At 45.2% G+C, this 7,986-nt stretch overlaps 1 long non-coding RNA gene across 1 annotated transcript; it reads right to left on the minus strand.

Moving 5' to 3' along the window:
* Nucleotides 1-399: 399 nt before the first annotated feature.
* Nucleotides 400-3,649, minus strand: LOC133248550 (uncharacterized). Its single transcript, XR_009736752.1, has 2 exons — nucleotides 3,143-3,649; nucleotides 400-925 (listed from the first exon to the last, which is right to left on the minus strand). It is a non-coding gene; the product is annotated as an uncharacterized LOC133248550 (long non-coding RNA).
* Between the last annotated feature and the right edge of the window lie 4,337 nt (nucleotides 3,650-7,986).

Here is a 7,986-nt window from a genome sequence, read left to right on the forward strand (position 1 = left end):
AACGCTCCAGTACTCTTGCCTGGAGAATCCCACGGACAGAGGGGACTGGAGGGTTACAGTTTATGGGGTTGCCAAGAGTCGGAGACGACTGACCGCTGAGCACAAAGGAACAGTATCAGCTTATTAAATCGAAAACTATACCTGTTAGTGTATTTAATCATGTCAAACAAAACTTTAAAACTTCTCACAGGAAATAGGAGCAAGGAAAAGCGAAATAAGGACCGATTTATTAAATAAGACACATCAAATGATTAATTGAAACTTTCAATGAAGACATTCGGATTTATTTCAATTCAAAAATTGTGTTTATTGAAATAAACTTAAGGAAAATAAGAAAGTGAGCTACAATGCGGGAGAAGAAGTTTGGAAAACATAGAAATAACCAGTTGATAACAGAAATGCATGAAGAAGTCTTTTTTTATTTCAGTGGCAGGAACAAAATGTCCCAGTGCAGCAGTGGGTCAACATTAAGGGATGAATGTTTTGTTCAAGAGCAAACACATAGAACTGAGAAATATATGAACACTTTGCCATCGTGAGCAAACCGAGAAATACAACTTAGGACCGCATTCTACAGTGTCTGGCGATAACTTTTACAGACTGAAATGACGTAATTGGGAGACACGGATGCACAGATGATTCTGCTCGGCTTGTAATTGCTGCAATCCCCTGTGCAAAGAGCTTGGGATTGTATTTTAAAGCTGAAGGGTGATGTAGTCTCGGCCCCCCTGTATTCTACCTTGGGGTGTTTATCCAAGTGACACTCTCGCATGCCTGCACCAAAGGCACTCAAAAACATCCCTGCAGTCTCATGACAGCCACGCTGGACACGGATTGATGAGTGTTGCTAGGTGGGTGGACAGGGAGCTCGTCTGTAAGCGTCAGAATGCACGGATCACGGTCACGTGAGAGATACTGACGGACACTGGGAATAAGACAAGCAAGTTGTTTAGATTATGATGATGACATATGTGCTTTAAAATGAAGATGAAAAATGCAGTGGAAATTGAGCACATGCTCCTACTGGGAACCTTAAAAGTAAAGGGATGGATGTAACTTTTCTGGAAGTTTAAGTGCGCCAAAATTAAAAGTTTATTAAAAACAAAAAACAGGGCCACACAGCTTAGGGATAAACCAACCACCCCCAGGGAAGCGTGTGCAGACTGGTGGCCTGGGTGTCCATGGCCCCAGTTTGGCCCTAAGGACGCAGGATGATAGCGCTGACCAGCAGCCACCCTGTGAGGCCGGGGGAGGGGAAAGAGGAGCCCAAGGCACAGCTCCAGGGAGATTCTGGCAGCTGGGGCGTTCCCGGAGCGACCCTCCCCTCTTTAGGTTGTCTGAGAAAACTTCTTTCGTTAACAAGTAGAGACAAATCAACAGAGAACCAACATCGCATGTGTGCAAAGACTGAAAAATAAAAGACTGTAGACAAGAAGAGGCAGACTAAAAGTATTCACCAAACAAAAAAAAAAAAAATTGCGTAAAGAGGCTAAACATTTTAACCAAGCACATCACCACAAAGAGAAGAAAAACAACAAAGAACAAAATGAAGTGATTCTTCTAAAGAAACAGGTCGGGGGGAAGCTATTATAACCAGAGATGCTGCAACAGAAGACGGCCGGGCAGAGCTGAGAACAGACAGTGGAGACAAAAGTGAACACATGACAGAAAGGAAGCATGGGCTAAATGCCACGCAGAGGAGAGCAGGCAGGCCGTGTCTCGCTGCTAACCTCCGAACAGCCTCCCATCACACCTGGCCTAGCTCTCTGCCCAGAGGCTAGAACCCCTTCCTCCCCTGCCCTCTCCCCCATCCCTGTGGTCTGCCCCCGCGATGTGCTTGGGGCGCAGGAACCAGCTGCAGAGAGACGGACACCTGGGTGCAAACTGGCACCACATCCACGTTCATGAACCTCGGGCTGACGCCCACCCTCCCCAGACGCTTCACCCCTGAGTGGGGCTCAGCTCTGCTTTCGTCCCAACCAATGCACCCTCCCTTAGGGTGAATTTCCATCACCTCCTTCTGCTTAAACACTTAATATTATCCAAAGTGCCTCACCCCATCTTATGACCTCATTTATTTCACACGCAAAACTCAGAAACGATCCTAAGGTCCTCTTCCCACCACCGAGAAGCTGAGCGTCCCTCCCCAGCGGCCCTGGGCCGGAGCCCTGCCCCAGCCCCGCGTCTGCACGTCTCCAGGCAACGCGCCCGCCACCTGTGCCCCTGCCCCCTGCCCCGCGTCCCCTTCCGAGGACTTTGCGTCGTCGCCTCCAGCATTGCTAGCGCTCCCTTCTCTTCCGGATATCCCCTCATCCGAGCAAATGTTCTCTAAATGACTCTGAAAAAATCATTTCACGTCACGTTTCTTCGCAGGTATTGACCCATTTCTTTGCTCCTTTTCATGGCAAAATTCTTTACAAGAGTCCTCTCTCTGCCTTCTCTCCCCGCAGTCTCTTTTGAACTCTGCTCAATCGCATTTTAAAACAGAAACAGCATCTGTGTTGCTGCGTCCAACAGTGATTGCCCTCGACCTGGCAGAGCCCGATGGCACCCACCGCACCCTCCCCAACGCGGGCCTGCTCTTGGGTCCAGGGCACCTGGCCAGCTGGACACGCCCCCGCCTCCTCGGCCAGCCCTTCCCACCCCTGATGGACCCTCCTCCTCATCACAGCCCTTTGCTCTGGCTTCTCTGGGGTCCCCTCCCCGGGCCCCCTTTCTCCTCTGTTCCTGCCGTGCCAGGAGACCTCTGTGATCCAGTCCTGGGTTTCTGTCACCCATTCCTTCCTCATCTTTAAGCTCAGGAACTGTGCACACAAATGTCCACCCCACATCCCCGCTTGTTGTCTACGAGTTTCTAAAATTCAGCACACCCAAGGGTAAAATTCCTGTCTCTCCTCCTTTACGATCTCTCTTGTTCTTTCTCACTCAGTGAGCGTCCAAAATTCACCAAACTGTGGAGGCAAAGCCTTAAAGTCACCCACAACTCCCCTCTCCTTTCTAACCCCATAACCCATCGTCATCTCGACAGAAACCCCAGCTGCCCCTGACTCTGAGCCGTTCTCATCACTTCTTACTGCAGGGGCTGTATCTCCATTTTGGTCTGTTCCCTACCCAGGGTAAATATATCATATCCCCCTCCTACCTGAAGCCTAGTTGGGGTTTCCTTGTATTTAGAACAAAGTCCTTAGGCCTCTCCTGGCCTAAGACCCCACACAGTCTCCGCTGGGGTCCAGAATTTCAGGAGGCACGCTGGTTTTAAAGACGGAAACACAGGCATTTGTCTCGGATGGGCTGGGATATCAGTGTTTCAATCTTAACAAAAAAACCACTGAAGTTGAACAATTTATATCTCGAGATGAAGATCAATGACTTAATCATCCAGTGTAAGCAAAAACGCTGAACAAAGTGTAGTCTACAATCTGGGAGTGGGGTGGAGAAGCAGGGATACATGCATTGCAAGCAGCACCATGACGTTTCTATTTCCATAAAGGCTCTTTCCAAAGGCCGAAAGCTTTCTGAAGAATTGGAATACAAACAAGACAGATTGAAATGGATATGGGACCACGGAGAATGTCCATCTACACAGGAGAGAAATGGAGAAGATATAGATGAACGGGAAGAATCATGCCATCAATAAAAAGATAAAGATACCATGGCAGCAATAACAAGATTCCAGTCTTTGAAAAAAAATACCTCGTCAAAATAAGCTCAAGATTATCAGATGACAAATGAGTTACTTACAGATTAGAAAGTTCAAAAAAAAAAAGTATAACCCGAGTTACCTTATAACTATCTCCTCACTCTTGAGTCAGAAAGAGGTTTTCAACAGATGAAAATATTTTCACCAAAAATGTGTAAAGCAACTCGATATTCAGCCATCACGAAATCAACGGGAAATAGTGTTTCTTATGATTGTGTTTTAAAGAAATAGATGGATTTTTAGATTTGTGATTATTTTTATCCTATGCAGTGTTTATTTTACTTCTAATACTTTAATCTTATTTTCTCCCAATCATTTATAGAACAGCAATGTGTACTTAACTACATTTTAAAAAATATATTTGTTTATTTTTTTAAATATGCTTTGTCATTTTGGGTATATATCATTTAGCTTCATCTTTTCTTTTTTTTCCTTTGGTGAATTTTGAACACTTAAGAGTATCTGCGCTTTAGTGAAAGTGAAGTCACTCAGTCGTGTCTGACTCTTTGAGACCCCATGGACTGTAGCCTACCAGGCTCCTCCATCCATGGGATTCTCCAGGCAAGAATACTGGAGTGGGGTGCCATTTCCTTCTCCGGAGGATCTTCCCAACCCAGGGATCAAACCTGGGTCTGCCACACTGCAGACAGGCAGGCGCTTTACTGTCTGAGCCACCAGGGAAGCACAACCATCTGCACTTAGACTCTGCGTAAAATACTCTGATGACAGCATTGCTCCTTCACTGCGACCTCGACATCATCAATACCCCCTCGCTAGACTCCCCCCAGCCCTGCTGGTCACCTATCTGGACCTCACTGTGCCCAGTGGTCACTTTCTTGGCTGCTGGCGCTTGCTCTGTGTGGTGCCTGACGTGTGTTCCTGGGGTATTCGGGTGTCTTCTCAGCTCAGGTCTTTACTGCATCTAATCATCTCAGAGGAGCTTTCCTGACCATCCTTCCTGGAGAGGCTCCTTGTCACCCTCCTCGCCTGTACCATGGTTCCCTTGTCTCAATGGAATGTAGCGACCTGAGTTTAAATAATGTATTTGCTGCTCATGATCTGCCTCCATTGTTAAAATTAATCACCATAAACGCAGGTAAGTTGTCAAGGTTGTGATAGAACAGTACCTGGCATGGAGTGAAATTCAATATGCGTTCGTTAAATAAATGAACGAAGATTGTCCAGTTTAGGGGCGTGGGGAGGAGGCATGATGAAATGGAAAAACCAGAACTCAGGAATGGAGAGAAAATCAGAGATGTGAAGGGCAGAAAAAGAAAAGTGAATTCCAACATACAGATGAGTGGTGTCCCTTAAAAAAGAATCCCAATAATGGATTTGAAAAGGTAAAGAAATAATTCCAAATGTTATTTCAGATATTATAGGAATCTTTAATCCACCCATTAAAAGGAGGACATCTCAAAATCTGAGAAAAATTGATGTTGAACAAATCATCACTGAATCCTTTCATAATAAAATTCACTGAATTTAAAATAAATAATTTTTGAACATGCATGCGGAAAGATTGATTCATCTAAAGGGGGAGAGATATTTAAGGCTTCTCAACTATAATATTCAACCCAGTGAAAATATATCCCTCAAAACAGAAAAAGAGACCAAGAACCTACCGCCTTTATGAAAATAGAAACAACAGACACCCAATCTCAGCCCCCGAGACCCACTGCCACTTGACATACAGCAGAGTAAGGTTTTCAGGTTGTGGGTAAAGAACTGCTCATCAGTGAATCATGCTGGGTCACCGGTAACTACAGGAAAATTATAAAATCACCAGATCTCTGCTATGATATGAGGACACAGGGGATTTAAAAACTCAAATGTAAATGACAAGCTTTAAACATCTGTAAGAAAACAGAGTTTCCAGGAGAGGTTTTAAAGAATAATAACAAGTAAACAAACACTTAAGATCAGCACATTGTAAGTTAGTAACACCTCAAGTACAAATTAAAAATAACGATAACAGTGCAAATCATAAACAAAGGTAACTTTTTTTGAAAAGTCACCATAAAAGGAGGGAAAATTCAATCCACAAAATGTATTAGCAATTCATGTGGTTGATGAAGAAACAAAATCCAAAATATAAAATGAAAATCTTTTAAAGAATCAATAGTTTAAAAAAAAACCAATTGGCAAAATATATGAATAAGCATTTTATAGAAGAAGAAGTGAAAAGGATAGCTGACACATTAATCAACAACATACCTGACTAATAATCAGAGAAATGAGAATTTAAAATGATGCATGTTTTAAGCCAGAAAGATGGACATAATTTTGACATTTGTAGACAAATGTATGAAATAATAGCATTGCTTAGATACCGTTTGTTACAAACACTTTGCTGCTAAGTCGCTTCAGTCGTGTCCGACTCTGTGCGACCCCAGAGACAGCAGCCCACCAGGCTCCCCCGTCCCTGGGATTCTCCAGGCAAGAACACTGGAGTGGGTTGCCATTTCCTTCTCCAAGGCATGAAAGTGAAAGTGAAGTCGCTCAGTCGTGTCCGACTCCTAGCGACCCCATGGACTGCAGCCCACCAGGCTCCTCTGTCCATGGGATTTTCCAGGCGAGAGGACTGGAGTGGGGTGCCACAAACACTTTAGTAATGAAAAAAATTAGATTTTATCTTACAAAAAGTAAACATATTCATAACCTATGACTCAACAAAGCCGTTGTAATCATATACACCTGAACCAAAAAAGCAATGATCAGAACACAAAAATGTATATGAGCACAGCAGGAACCATATAAAGTATTCACCGTAGCATGGCTTGCAATAGCATAAAACTTGAAAACAATCCAAATGTCAATAGGGCAATGAATGAATAAATTGTGATAAAGAGAGTCTGCACTATAGAACCAGAACATCGAATAAAGCACAGTCATGTCCATCTATATGCATGAATCTTAGACCTTCACACCACTGAATGACAGAAGAAACGTGCAGAAGACTGCAGAGACACTGGTACCGCTCCCAGGACGCGCACAAGAAAAAGTGAACAATTCGTAGCTTAGGGATACATGCTAAATGGGGGAAATGATTAAAGACATTGAAAGGCCAGTGAAGGCAAGTCCAGATTCTTTGGTCCCTTGGTGGGTGGAGCTGGGTGAGGAGGAAGTACGATGGGGAGTATTAGGTCTGCCATATTCTGTTTCCAAGAAGGGAAGCGAGTGCACAGGTACTGCTTTTATTATTAACATTTACAACAGAGCTTATTTTGCATAAAGATTCGTGTGTGTGTGTGTGTCTGTGTGTTCAGTCGCTCAGCTGTGTCTGACTCTGCCATCCTATGGACTGTAGCCCACCAGGCTCCTTTGTCCATGAGATTACCTAGGCAAGAATACTGGGGCGGGTTGCCATTTCCTTCTCCAGGGGATCTTCCCCACCCAGGGATCAAACCCATATCTCCTGCATTGGCAGGTGAATTCTTTACCACTGGGACAACTGGGAAGCCCATATGTGGACATGAATTTGAGCAAACTCTGGGAGACAGTGAAGGACAGTCAAGCCTGGCATGTTGCAGTCTGTGGGTTCAGAACGAGCTGGACATGAGTTATATGCAAACTGCTCCTAGAACACTGCTTGTTTGGCAACATGTACTCATGAATGCAAGTTGGGTGAATGAACGTTATGAATGATTACACATTTTCTCAGGACGACCTCCAGAAATCCAGGGGGTAGGCCACGGGAGGCCTATAATCCAGGAAACTGGGGACCCACCATGAGAGCAAGCTGAAGACATCTCGGAAGACCCCAGGAGGCCCATCCTCAGAAGCGGGTGCTGTGTGGGGCCAGACATGAACAACACACGTGGAAACTGGTATCCACTCTGCTGGCACAGTGGTGGGCTTACAGCTCTCTGAGGGGATCTCTGGAAGGATTCTTGGTCATACTTAGTACTGCGAGGGAAACGGCAAGCGAAATAACAGTTGCTACCACAGAGAAACCAGTCATGGCCCGTGGCATACTGACATGATCGTTATGCACCAGGTACTGAAGGATGACTGGACCCCCCTAGTGGCACCACCCACGGTGCTGGGCAGACAGGAGGCTGGGAAGCACGTGTCTAGAGTGGGGAGAAAGACAGGGAATAGGAGGCTGGCAGAGCCTCATCTTTCAACTTTTGCTACATCGGACTTGAGGGCTTCCCTCATAGCTCAGTCGGTAAAGAATCCACCTGGCAGTGCAGGAGATATAAGAGACCCAAGTTCTATTTCTGGGTCGGGAAGCTCTCCTGGAGGAGGAAACAGCAACCCACTCTGGTATTCTTGCCTGG

The sequence above is a fragment of the Bos javanicus genome, chromosome 5, assembly GCF_032452875.1.
Source record: "Bos javanicus breed banteng chromosome 5, ARS-OSU_banteng_1.0, whole genome shotgun sequence".
NCBI lineage: Eukaryota > Metazoa > Chordata > Mammalia > Artiodactyla > Bovidae > Bos > Bos javanicus.